A 14,908-nucleotide genomic window follows, 5' to 3' on the forward strand; every position below is an offset into this window, starting at 1 on the left:
AAATGTATTGGAGTCAGTTCGGAGGAGATTTACGTGATTGATACCTGGAAGGTGTGGATTGTTTATGATGACAGTTTGGATTCAGCTTGTTTCCACTCGAGTTTAGGAGAATAAGGGGTAACCTGATTGAAATAGCAAGGTGTAGAGCTGGATGAACACAGCAGGCCAGGCAGCATCAGAGGAGCAGGAAAGCTGACGTTTCGGGTCTGGACCCTTCTTCAGAAATGGGTCCAGACCTGAAATGTCAGCTTTCCTGCTCCTCTGCTTAGCCTGCTGTGTTCATCCAGCTCTAGACCTTGTTATCTTAGATTCTCCAGCATCAGCAGTTCCTACTATCTCTGAGTGAATTTTAACCTTGTGTTATGACCCTGCGAAGTCTCTTCTAAGGTAACCTGATTGAAGTGTGTTTGATCCTGAATGGTCTTAACAAGGTGGACAAGGAAAGATGGTTCCTCTTGTGGACCAGTCGAGAATTATGGGGAGATGTCTAAAAATCAGGGATCACTCTTTCAGGAAAGAATTTCAAAAAGCTACTTTCTTTCCAAGGTTCATGTGATTTTGGAACTCTACCTCAGAAAGCAGTGGGTACTTGAATTAAATATTTTTTAAGACAGAGGTAGAAAGATACTTGTTAGGCAAAGGAATCAAAGATTTTCAAGGGTAGTTGGGAATGTGGAATTTAAACACAAAGAGATCAGTCAAAACTTTATTGAACAGTGGAGCTGTGTCAAGAGGGTGGGTTGTCTATTCTGTTCCTACTTCCCATGTTTGCATCTTCATAATTTAATTCTGTCCTGTTGCACTAAGCAACTTCAGAGGACATTGTATTTGTCGTACAAGATAGTTGTTCTAAAGAAGCTACTAATTATATTACTTTGGCTACACCCATTCTATTGATGTCACCCACAGTCTGTGGTAAAGACAAAGTATTCCACTCTGAATTTTGGAGAGAGTGGCTGTATCTGTACCAGCTCCATAAGGTCCTAGTCGTTATACCTGCCCAAATGCTGTTGTATCTACTACTACCATACAATAAATCTTAGCTAAGAACAGTCTCTCATGCAGATAATCTGCGATAGTGTGTCCCCTTCAACGAACCATTACATAGGCTTGAAACCAGGAAAAGACAAAGAGGTTTAGTGGCAGCGTATTTCCTCAAAAAACACCCCTTTTTATTCATTTATGGGATATGGGTGTTGCTGGCTCGGCCAGCATCTATTGCCCATCCCTTGTGATCCTTGTGATGATGTAGGTGATGGTGAGCTACCTTCTTGAATTACCGCCGTCTATATGCTGCAGGTTGACACACAATGCCCCTAGGGGTGAATCTTAAGATTTTGACCTAGGATGGTAAGTGGCTTGGATAGGAATTACAGGTGATGGTATTCCCATGTATCTGTTGCCCTTTTCCTTCCAGATGATAGTATTCCTGGGCCTGAAAGATGCTGTCTGAGGATCTTTGGTGAATTTCTGCAGTGCATCTTGTAGATAGTACACACTGCTGCTGAGAGTTGATGGGGGAGGGAGTGGATGCTTGTGGATGTGGTGCCAGTCAAGTGGGTTGCTTTGTCCTGGATGGTGTCAATCTTCTTGAGTGCTGATAGAGCTGCACCATCCAGGTAAGTCAGGAGCATTTCGTTCTACTACTGACTTGTGACTTGTAGATGGTGGACATGGTTTGGGGAGCCAGGAGGTGAGTTTCTCTTTGTAGGATTCCTTGGCTCTGATCTGCTCTTGTAGTCCATGTGTTTATATGGCTAGTCCAGTTATGTTTCTGGTAACCCCCCAGGATGATGATAATGTGGATTCAGTGATGGTAATACTGTCAAATTTCAAGAAGCAATGGCTATATTCTGTCTTATTGAAGATGTCATTACCTGGAACTTGTGTGGCACGAAAGTTACTTGCCACTTTTCAGCCCAAACCTGGATATTGTCTGAGCCTTTCTGAAATTGGACATGGACTGCTTCAGTATCTGTGGAGTTGTGAATGGTACTGAAAATTGTGCAGTCATTAGCAAACACCCCCAATTCTGAACTTCTAATAGATGGAAGATCATTGATGAAGCAGCTGAAGATGGTTGGGCCTAGGACACTACCCTGAGGAACTCCTGCAGAGATGTCCTGGAGCTGAGATGACTGACCTCCAACAACCATTGTCATCTTCCTGTGTACTAGGTATGACTCCAATCAGTGGACAATTTCCCATTGTGCCGGGCCTCATTGATGCCTCACTTGGTCAAACGTGGTCTTGATTCAAAGCCTGTTGCTCTCACGTCGCCTCTGGAATTCAGCTGTTTTACCTTTACTTGAACCAAGGCTGTAATAAGGTCAGGAGTGGAATGTTCCTGGCAGAACCCAAACTGGGTGTCACTGAGCAGGTTATTGCTCAGCAGGTGCTACTTGATAGCGCTGTTGATGACACCTTCCTTCACTTCTCTGACGATCGAGAGTAGACTGGTGGGGCAGTAATGGGCTGGGTTGGATTTGTCCTGTTTCTTGTGTACAAGACATACCTGGGCAATTTTCCACATTGTCAGGTAGATTCTAGTGTTGTAGCTGCACTGTAAATCTTGGCTCAAGATGCAGAAAGTTCTTGACCACGGGTCATCAGAGCTACTAGCCTTGCTGAGTACAACAAACTGGCAGAGGAGACAGACACTCCAAGATATCACGAGTGGTCATCTGGGTAATTACCGTTGTATTTTGTTCCAATTCAACTAAAATCAACTGCAACCATCCACATTTACACACACCAATTATATCTCCTGTCATGATAGAAACACTAATAACTCTTATGGTATCAGAGATAGTAGGAACTGCAGATGTTGGAGAATCTGAGATAACAAGGTGTAGAGCTGGATGAACACAGCAGGCCAAGCAGCATCATAGGAGCAGGAAGGCTGACGTTTCGGGCCTAGACCTTTCATCAGAAATGGGGGAGGGGAAGGGGGTTCTGAAATAAATAGGGAGAAAGGGGGAGGCGGATAGAAGATGGATAGAGGAGAAGATAGGTGGAGAGGAGACAGACCAGTCAAAGAGCAGGGGATGGAGCCAGTAAACGTGAGTGTAGGTGGGGAGTTAGGGAGGGGATAGGTCAGTCTAGGGAGGACAGATAGGTCAAGGGGGCAGGATGAGGTTAGTAGGTAGGAGATGGGGGTGTGGTTTGAGGTGGGAGGAGGGGATTTCACAAGCTTCAAAATCTCCCCTCCCACTACTGCATCCCAAAACCAGCCCAGCTCGTCCCCGCCTCCCTAACATATTCTCCCTCCCACCTATCCCCTCCTCCCACCTCAAGCCACACCCCCATCTCCTACCTACTAACCTCATCCCGCTCCCTTGACCTGTCCGTCCTCCCTGGACTGACCTATCCCCTCCCTACCTCCCCACCTACACTCACCTTTACTGGCTCCATCCCCGCCTCTTTGACCGCTCTGTCTCCTCTCCACGTATCTTCTCCTTTATCCATCTTCTATCCGCCTCCCCCTCTCTCCCTATTTATTTCAGAAACCCCTTCCCCTCCCCCATTTCTGATGAAGGGTCTTGGTCCGAAACGTCAGCCTTCCTGCTCCTATGATGCTGCTTGGCCTGCTGTGTTCATCCAGCTCTACACCTTGTTAACTGTTATGGTAAGTGGTTTTCAGTCGATGCATACATTTCTTAACCAACTCGAAACAATTAGTTGATCCTGATCTAGAGCTAGTTTGCTAGTTTCAGGCAGCTGGCCTCACTAACATTGGCCTCCCTGCAGTACGATCTCCCGGGGTTCTGACATGTTACTGAGATTTCTGTCCTCTGACACAATCAGAACAGCCAGCCTCCCTCCTTATTACCACACAAGTAATGAACTTTGTATATGACTTAAAGCTGCCAGCATGCAGCAAGTGTTAAACCCTAATGTGAATAGCTCCATTGTTTCTATCATTTTGATTGACCCTTTTTACCTCTGAACTCCAAAATCAATATGGTTTCCTAGGAACCATCTTTTATTAATATTTCCCAGTATGCTGCTGCCTAAATACTTTTATTCTTCCAAAATGACTTCAATTAATAATCATAACGCAATTCAATATTGCCTGAAACAAGTGTCTTGCTGCAAATTCCCTTGATGGAAATTGTTATGGTTACTCAAGTTGCAGGGACAAGAACAACCAACACAAATTACCAATGGCTTGATTTTTAGATAAAACATTTTATATTGGGTTTCCACTTTACCCCACCCATAATAAAACTGGACATTTTGCTTTTCAAATAGATTCCAAAGACATTATATTGTATAGTATTGAATAGCCATTTGTGCTTATTATTTTTGATCTGGAATATATTTGAAATTTGTAAAGTTTGTCTTGTGAATGGGAGATTTAGCTGACGATTGCACTTAATGCAAATCAAGGGCGAAACTGGATCCCTATGTTTTTAGGCATTTTCTTGCGCTCTGCAGTATATCTTGACATCTCGTGAATAATTTTGATTTTGGTCAATAGAGAAAATCAGGTGATTTAGGATTAGCCAAGTACGACTCATCTCTCATGACTTTCATTTTCATCGATCTCAGCCCTAGAAAGACATTTCTAATAGGCAGCTGATCTGATTCACACAAGCACCCAACGGGAAAACTAACCCTCTGAAATAATGCACTGAAGTTTTAAAATGAAGGCTTTAGCTTCTTGCACTGACACATATTGTGAACTGAAGTGGTTGAATGATTTTGGCACAAATTAAATAAAATTTGATTTCGCTCACTGTTACTTGTACTGGACCTTGATTAAAGAAATAGCTGCTGTTCTGTGAATGTTATCTTTCACCAAGAAATCCCCTCATCTTTATTTACAAATATTATACACCCTTTAATGATCTATATTGCTTGTTGGTCCTCACTCAGATGTATCATTTAAATTTTACCTTTCTACCTATGCCCAGAAGGCATGTCTAATACCATCAGGGAGCAGACTTTCTAGATATTGATCGAGTCATCTCAATGAAAGAAATATCTAAACAAAATGACAGACAGTGATATGAACACAGAGGATGCTGGGGAAACTCAGCAGGTCAAGCAGCATCTAAGTAGAGACAAGCAGAGTTAATGTTTGAAGTCGGGTATGACTCTTCAGAACATAAAGGTGTTGGAAAATGTATTGTTTTAGACTTTTGCAGATTGATAGAAGGAGTGAGTGGGCAGATGCTGGAGAGGCCCAGCACTTGTCCCATCTCTGTCCAGCACTTAGTGAAAATGGTGGCACAATGGATCAGTGGTTAGCACTGCTGCCTCACAGCACCAGGGACCCAGGTTCAATTCTACCATTGGGCAAATGTCTGTGTGGAGTTTGCACATTGTCCTTGTGTCTGCGTGGGTTTCCTCTGGGTGCTTCGGTTTCCTTCCACAGTCCAAAGATGTGCAGGCTAGGTGAATTGGCCATGCTAAATTGCCCGTAGTGTTCAGGGATATGTAGATTAGGCAGATGGGTTTGAGTGAAATGCTCTGAGGGTCGGTGTGGACTTGTTGGGCTGAAGGGCCTGTTTCCACACTGTAGGGATTCTATTACAAAAACCCTCAACCTTTCTCCCTCCCATGATCATGTACACACACACTGTTTACAATGAATTCTTGTACAATAAACAGAAAACTTCAATTCCATGTCTTTCCTTTATCCACTCTGCGGGAATCTGTTTATCCTCTCTTGTCTGCTCCCAGGGCTGATACAGGCCTTTGAATATCCAAGGTTCCTCTTCACTTATTTCTGCTGATGTGGACCATTAGGGTATCCAAGGTTCATAACTATTAAAATATGCCTGACTGTAGTAGCTTGTAAAGTATCACCTTACATCTGTTGTGACCACTTTATATTTATTCACACCACAATGGATAGGTGATTCTCAAAGTTATGTTTGTGTTTGGGCAGTTAAGTTGAAAATGTGCCCCATCCTTTCCTAGACAGCGTTCTGAGAAACCACAAGGTCTAGTGCAGCCCCCTTCCTAGTTGCCCTGTCTACATATTGTTTCAAGGAACCCTCCTGGATACACCTACCAAATTCTGCCCCATCCATGCCCCTGGAACTAAGGGAGTCCCAGTCAATATTGGGGAAGTCAAAATCACCCACTACAACAACCCTGTTGTTTCTACATCTTTCCATCATCTACCACATTACAATTTATTTTCCATCCTTTTTTTAATGTTTATGGAGAATGATTTAGGGAGCTGGAAACCAGAGCAGTAGGTCAGCATATGCCATGATTGAAAATTCGGTAGAGGTTAAGTCAAATAAGTCTAATAGAAAGAACAGGCAGGCCAGGTTAATGAACACATGGAGAGCTGGTTGGCTGAAGTTATTTATTTCAATGCAAGGAATATAACAGGTAAAGCAGATGAGTTAGAGCCTGTAATGGTACATGGTACTACGATGTTGTAGCCATTACAGAAACTAGGCTGAGAAAAGGATAGGACTGGCAACTCAGTGTTCCAGATTTTAGATGTTCCAGGCATGATAGAGATGGATGTAAAAGGGATGGATTGTTACATTACTCATCAAGAAGAATGTCACAGCTGCACTAAGAAAGGACATCTTGGAGGGCTCATTCAGCGAGGCTATATCGGTAGAACTCAGGAATAAGAAAAGTACAATCATTATGATGGGGTTATATCAAAGGCCTCCCAATACCAGTAGGAGATGGAGGAATGGCTATGTAAGCAGATCATGGAAAGATGTAAAAACATTTTTGCAGTGGGCGATTTTGACTTCCCCAATGTGGAAACTCTAAATTGGAGGAAGGCTAACTACAACACTATTAGGCAGAAACTGGAGAAATTAGATAGAGGGCTGCTGTTTAAGCGTAAATCCAAATCTGATATGTCTTTTGAAGGCAGTTGATTTGAGTTCAGCATGTTACTGTGAGGATGGAAGATAAGGATGGCAAGATTCAGGAACTCCAGATGACAAGAGATATTGAAAGATTTGTAAAAAAGAAAAAAGATGCATATGTGAAATTTAAGAAACTGAAATCAGACAAGGCCCTTGAAGAATATAATTGAAGCAGGAACAAACTTAAACAAGGAGTTAGAAGGACTAACAGGGGCCATGAGATGCCTTTAGCAAGTCAGATTAAGGAGAATCCAAAGGCGTTTTATACGTATATTAGGAGCAAGAGTATAGCTAAGGAAAGGGTAGATCCACTCGAGGACAAAGGAGGGAATTTATGCATGGAGCTACAGGAAGTGGGTGAGGCCTTTAGCACGTACTTTGCATTGGTATTCGCCAAGGAGAAATACATGGATAATAGGAAGATTAGGGAGAGGTGTGTTGATATTCCAGGACATATTGATATTAAGAAGGAGGAAGTGTTGAGTTTGAAAAACATTAAGGTAGATAACTGATGGGATCTATACCAGGAAACAGAGGGAAGCAAAGGAGGTGATTGCTGGGATCTTGACAGAGATATTTGTATTCTCTTTAGCCTCAGGCAATGTCTAGAAGACTAGAGAATAGCCAATGTCACTCCTTTACTTTAAGAAGGGCAACAGGGATAATACTGGAAATTATAGACTAGGTGAGCCTCATATCAATAGGTCGGAAATTATTGGTGAAGATTCTTCGGGACAGGATTTACTTACATTTGGAGAAGATTAGACTTATCAGGGAAAGTCAGCATGGCTTTATGCAGGGGAGGTCTTGTCTCACAAACTTCATTGAGTTTTTTGAAGAAGTGACGAAGATGTTTGATGAGGGCAGGGCATTCGATGTTGCCTACTTGGACTTTACTAAAGCATTTGGCAAGGTCCCTCAAGGTAGATTGGTCCAGTAGATTAAGTCACATGAGATCCATGGTTAGTTGGTAAATTGGATACAAAATTGGCTTGGTTATAGAAGGCAGAGTGCTGATGTGGAAGGCTACTTTTCTGACTGGAGGTATGTGATCAGAGATGTTCTGCAGGGATCTGTGCTGGGACCCCAATTGTTTGTAAAATATATAAATGATTTGGATGAAAATGTAGGTGGTCTGACTAGTAAATTTGCAGATGACACAAAAATTGGTGGAGTTGGGGATAGTGAGGAAGGTGTCAAAGGATACAACCAGATATAGATATGTTGGAAAACTGGTTGGAGTAATGGCAGATGGAGTTTATTCTGGATAGCTAAGGCATTCAGCAAGGTTCCTCATGGTAGACTGGTTAGCAAGATTGGATCACATGGAATACAGGGACAATAGCCATTTGGATACAGAACTGGCTTGAAGGTAGAAGACAGAGGGTGGTGGTGGAGGGTTACTTTTCAGACTGGAGGCCTGTAACCAGTGTTGTGCCGCAAGGACCAGTGATGAATCTGCTGCTTTTTATGATTTATATAAATGATTTAGATGTGCACACAAGAGGTATGGTTAGTAAGTTTGCAGATGACACTAAAATTGGAGGTGTAGTGGACGTGAAGAAGTTTACCTCAGAGTAACACAGGATCTTGATCTAATGAGCCAATGGGCCGAGGAGTGGCAGATGGAGTTTAATTTAGATAAATGTGAGGTGTTGCATTTTGGAAAGATAAATCAGGGTAGGACTTATAGACTTAATGGTAAGTTCCTGGGGAATATTGCTGAACAAAGCGACGTTGGAGTGTGGGTTCATAGTTCCTTGGAAGTGGAGTCACAGGTGGATAGGTTAATGAAGAAGGCGTTTGGTATACTTGCCTTTATTGGACAGTGCATTGAGTATAGAAGTTGGTAGGTCATGTTGTGGCTGTGCAGGACATTGGATATATGAATAGGAAGAGATTAGATATGGGCCAAATGCTGGAAAATAGGACTAGATTTGTCTAGAATACTTGGTTAGCATGGACAAGTTTGTCCGAAGGGTCTGTTTCTGTGCTGTACATCTCTATGACTCAATGACTCTAAATATGAGGTGATCCATTTTGGGAGATCAAATGTAAGAGGAAAGTAACAGTAAATAGCTGGACCTTTAGGAGCTTTGATATACAAAGAGATCTTGGGGTGCAAGTCCATAGCTCCCTGAAAGTGGCAACACAAGTGGATAAGGGGATAAAGAAGGTGTACAGCATGCTTTCCTTCGTTGGTCAGAGCATTGAGTGTAAAAGTTGGCAAATCATGTTGCAGCTGTATGAAACTTCAGTTAGGCCACATTTGGCATGTTATGTGCAGTTCTTATTGCCACAACATAGGAAGAATGTAGAGGAACTAGACAGGGTACAAAAGTGGTTTACCAGGATGTTCTGAAGCAGGGTCATTGGACTTGAAATGTTAACCATGATTTCTCTCCACAGATTGCTGCCAGACCCGTTGAGTTTTTCCAGCAGTTTCTGTTTTTGTTTCTGATTTCCAGCATCCGCAATTCTTTCATTTTTTTTTACCAGGATGTTGCCTAGATTGGAGTGTATTAACCATATGGAGAGGTTAGAGAAACTTGGATTGTTCTGTCCGGAGTATTGGAAGCTGAGAGGTGACCTGACAGAAATGTGTAAAATTATGAGAGGCATGGATAGGTTGGATTGTTGAAGCAGTTATACCAGGGTGGAAATGTCAAGGTTTATGGTGAGAGGGAAAAAGTTCAAAGGAGATGTATGAAGCGAGTATTTTACATAGAGGGTAGTAGATGACTGGAATCTGCTGCTGCCGAGTTGGTGGAAGCAGATACGATAGCAATATTTAAGAGGCATTTAGACAGGCACATGAACAAACGCGGAATAAAGGAATACAGGCCATGTGTAGGCAGATGGGATTAGTTTTGAATGGTGACATGGTTGGCACAGAAATGGTGGACTGAAGGGCCTGCTCCTGTTCTGTACTGTTCTATGTTCTGTTGCTGCACACGGTTTGGATTTAGTCCTTATAATGTCTGAGCAGGCTAATCCTTTCATTAAAAGGAGTATTTTTAACCAAGTAAACCAGGTCAATAATTGAATGGAATTGTTAAGGCCTTAATTTGGTGTAGATGGATACTAGAGTACTCAGGAATTGAAGTAAAAGACTCTTTCCATTGAGTGAGAGTTACATAACAGTTGAATATTAATTTAAGAGTAACTTGCAAACAATCGGGTAAAATATCTCACAATCGATTCCAAACACAAAATAAATTTGACTGTTCTGAAAAATAGTTTCCATTTCGTTGCTGTGAAGCACCTCCATCACAAATTATTCGACTAACTCCAGTTTCAATCAAGTGATGGCCATTATATTGGGTAGCATGATGGCTCAGTGGTTAGCACTGCTGTCTCACATCACCAGGGGCCTGGGTTCAACTCCATCTTTGGTTGCCTTTCTGTGTGAATTTTGCATGTTCTCCTGTGTCTGTGTGGACTTGCTCTGGTTTCCTCCCACAGTCCAAAGATGTGCAGGTTAGGTGGATTGGCCATTGGGAAATGCGGGGTTATTGGGTGACCGGGTGATATGCTTTTCGTTGGGTTGGTGTGGACTTGATGGGCTGAGTGGCCTGTTCCCACACTGTAGGGATTCTAAGTTGAAAAAATAACGAACTATCCCACAATTTCCAGCTGGATAAATCTCAAGAATTATTTGAAAGATGCCATTTATACATAATTGATTGTAAATAATCTAAAATGTGTTGCTTATTCAAAATAGTGCTCATAACATTAACACAACCCGAAGTTAACAAGTGAATATAAAACAAAGCTGAATGGTCATTAGTCTGCTGGCCTTTATCTTGAACACTCAACTGATGAACAGTGTACGGTGAACTGATACATGCACAGTGAAGTATGCCCCTCTTCCATTAGTTCGACAGCTTATCATGTAATATGTGGCACATAACATTTATGAGTACCTTTCTTTTGTTCTAGAGACAAGTTTTTATCCCCTTAATCTCCACTCATGCCTTTTCACATTCTGAAGAAGTCCATGTCATGCTGCTAGACCGAATGGAAACCTCCCACTGGGACTTTTACTCTGCTAGGTGCCGTGACTTCCACATTGAGCTGATAAACGCTAAGTATTACCTGTCAGAAAGAGCATTTGCATTATGGCCTTCACTTCTGAATCAAAGGATATTACAAGATGTCAAAGATGAGCACCTAATGGTGACTAAGCAGTTCACATATTTTAGCATCTCTGGCTTGACTTTCAGGCAGCTCGTATTGGCCTCCTGTAGGTAGGCCTAATAATTTCAACTCAAGAGCTAGGATCCTTCCACACCTTTTTATGATAAGACACGGGATTGGCCATTGTCTCTGATTGTCCATCAGATCTAATCTCTTCTCCACATGAAGCATTTTAGCATAATTGCAGTGAAAGGATCTGAAAAGTACATTGTGCTGTTCTGAAATGACCCAGTCCCTTCTTGATAAAAAAAAGGATGGTCTTATTTAAAGCATTAATTCAGTAGTTGCATGTTTTTCAAAGAAAAATACATTAAACCAGTAGCCCTTTCATCCTTTGTAGTATATCAGAGGCTGCTGCTTCACTCACTAAGCTTCAAGTGGCCTTGTAATGTACACCATTAGTATTAACTTGCATCAAAAGACTTGCAACTAAAACCAGGGACAGGTACAATGGGAACTTTTAGCTCTTCCCACCCTGCTGTTATCCAGAAAATGCCACATGAACAGAGGATATTATTTTAAAAATATATGTATTTCAGGTGACAGAAAAAGCGGAGTTCGTATAGCAATGACTGGTAAAATATGTTCTGTTCATTCTTCAATGCACTTCACAGAATCTGCATATTCCACTTCACAGAGTATGTAATGTGGAATTAAAATGTGCCATTGTCCTACCAGAGTGTAGGGTCACTCTCTTATTCGAGACAGATGACTGGTGGTGGCTTAAGCTGAGGGTCACCATGCCTCAGGCAAGGGGGAGATCCTTCACAGTAAACTCAGCCAGTGCAGGAACTGCACATACACTGTTAGCATCATTCTGTGTTGCAAACCAATGATTATGCCTCATTCATTATGTTTTTCCCTTCCTCTCTTACATGCCAGAATGCACACATCTACCCAACCCCAGCTATGCCTCACACATTTTCCACATGTGAATCTTGGCAGAAAATATTGGTCGTTCCCCAATGGGGTTTATTACAGCTAAACACAATTATTTCCATATCCAAGATAACAAGGTGTAGAGCTGGATGAACACAGCAGGCCAAGTAGCATCAGAGGAGCAGGAAAGCTGATGTTTCGGGTCTGGACCCTTCTTCAGAAAAAAAAATCTCTATTTCCATACCCAAGCTTTCTGTGTACACACCAATCCATTCACAATGGATTAGGAGCCTCAGTTTCAACTCAAGCCCCCTTCACATCCACAAAGCATTTCTAATTATGCAATTCCACACCACCCCCCACCTCCCACCTTCCTAGTTTGGGAATGTGATGGTTAAATACGATGCTAATGCTTTTCTGGATGGGTCAAGAATTAAGCCCAGAGATTTTAGACCTGTATGGCCTGATTCTATATCTTTCAATATAAGCAAGAAGACATGGCGCAGCTTAGATCCCATGCCACAGTGCGGTGTTGGAGGAAGCATGTTGCGTCTACGATTCCTAAATGACAAGACTTTAATATGATGATGTTAATATCTCAGGATCTCAGGAGTTCCCCACTGGAATGAAAAGCCATCAATGAGAGTAATGTCCCTAGATTTTGTTTCACCAAGTCAGTTCTCACTTTCCCCATTCCATCTCTCTCTCTCTCTCTCTCTGGCAGTCTCACACTTACTCACTAATTTCTCACTCTCTCTGTCAGTCTTGGATCCTCATTATCTCTTTTCAATTGCCCTCCTTCATCTCTGTCTCAGCCCCATTCTCTCTCACACTAAGTGTTTTCTCTCCCTCTCTCTCTCTCTTAATTTCACTGTCTTCGGCTTTATATCCTCATAAGCTCTTTTCTCCAAACCTTTGTATCTCTGCCCAATGTTGTTCGAGGGATATGGTTCTGAAAGGGTTAATATTGGAGACTGCATTAAGTTCCATCCAATTTGATGATGTCACACAGACTTCAGTGGAAACAAGAGGTGTTAAGCTCGAGATCCTGAAGTGACATAATTTTCTCCTGACCATTTTAGGAATTGAGTTTAACTAGGCAAAGGAACTTGTGCCTATTGCTAACATGCAAAAAAAAACACGCATCTCAGCAAGAAACATACATTTTCTTGTTAAGATTCGCTGTTGGTTCACACTCTACCACATTAACCAAATAGACCCTTCGACCCACATAGCAAAAAGGATTGGTGGCAACACTTTACCTAGTGTTAGGTTCTGCAACATATACAGCAACCTCCAGTCCCCTTCTCTAACCCTTCTCTTTCTCTCTCTCTCTCTCTTTCTCTCATTCCCTCTACATTCTCCACATTGTTTATTTTCTCTCCCCAGACTCTCTTTCTCCCCAGTCTCACTAGAACATTTTATCACAACTGCGATGGGGGCACTTTCTCGAGTCTTACTGCTTCATAACATAAATTTAATTGTTTTACTCTGTTTCAATTATGGCTAGTTGAGTTAAAGTGCAAACTTACTGAAAAAGGATTTATCAACCAGATTTCTTTAATAAACACAAAGTTGTGAATTTATTATCAATTGAAATTTATCTCATCAAGATGTAGAATTGACTAATGCATAGTTTGCAATATGAAAACATAAATGCTTACCTTCTTAAGTAACCTTAAACATATACCCTTTCACAGCAGATAAGAGTTAAAATGTAAAATATCTCCGTGGAGATTTACTTGGAGAATTAAAAAAAGCTTTTGAGTAATAACTTTTAGTACTTGAAGCAAAGTCAGAAGTCACATGACACCAAGTTATAATCCAAAGGGTTTATTTGAAATCACAAGCTTTTGGTACGCTGCTCCTTCGTCGGGTCCCTGAAGGGGAGCAATGCCCCAAAAACTTGTGCTTTTAAATCAACCTGCTGGATTATAACTTGGTGTCATGTGACTTCTGACCTTGTCCACCCCAGTCCAACAGGGGCATCCCCATAGCTTGGCTTTTTGAAGGCAAAAATGGATAATGTGTGAAATCTTCACACAGTTGTCATCTGTCTTTCTGGCCTGTGTAGACGTGAGTCCCCAGACATGGACAGTTGCCTCTGGGATCTTGGCAGACACAGCTTGCTCAGGAAATACAGAGAATTCTTCCAGTCACTCTTAAAGAGCACAGTCAGGCTTCACACTGGATTCACCACAAAGGTACTTCAGAAAGAGGAGACACAGGCTCAGCAGTTCCTTTATTTCAGACAGCTTCCTGAACTCCCAAAAAAACCCAAACCATCTCAAAGCCTGCAAAACACTATTTGGACAGAATAGTCATGAAATGCAATCATATAAACAGTCAGGCATTTTCCCTGAAGTGAGTAGAAGCAACAGGGATCAGTCATTGTCTAGAATCATGTGTTTTCTGAGAAATGCCTGTCTTTTCACTCACAAATAAATGAGGTATCCATAATCCTTCCAAGTTAAGTCCATTTACATTATTAAACAGGAAAATATCATATCACTCTTTACAATCTTGCAAAGCCTTTATGCGGTTTTTCTTTCCTTCAGCATGCCCATAGAAATGGATAGAGAGCAGTTTTTACCCTCATATTGAACTATGCACTATATATACCTAACAGGGAGAGCTTCTGCAGTACTATCTGGCAGCATGGTTGCTCAGAGGTTAGGGGTGGCCTGGTGGCTCAATGGTTAGCACTGTTGCCTCACAGTGCCAAGGTCCTGGTTACAATTCCATCCTTGGGCAACTGTCTGTTTGGAGTTTGCACATTCTGCCTGCATCTGCTTGGGTTTCCTCCAGGTGCTACCACAGTCCAAAGATGTGCAGGTTAGGTGGATTAGCTATGCTAAATTGCCCCTAGTATCTAGGGATGTGTAGGTTAGGTGGATTAGCCATGCTAAATTGCCCCTAGTATCTAGGGATGTGTAGGTTAGGTGGATTAGCCATGCTAAATTGCCCATAGT

The sequence above is a fragment of the Rhincodon typus genome, chromosome 13, assembly GCF_021869965.1.
Source record: "Rhincodon typus isolate 14 chromosome 13, sRhiTyp1.1, whole genome shotgun sequence".
Classification (NCBI taxonomy): Eukaryota; Metazoa; Chordata; class Chondrichthyes; order Orectolobiformes; family Rhincodontidae; genus Rhincodon; species Rhincodon typus.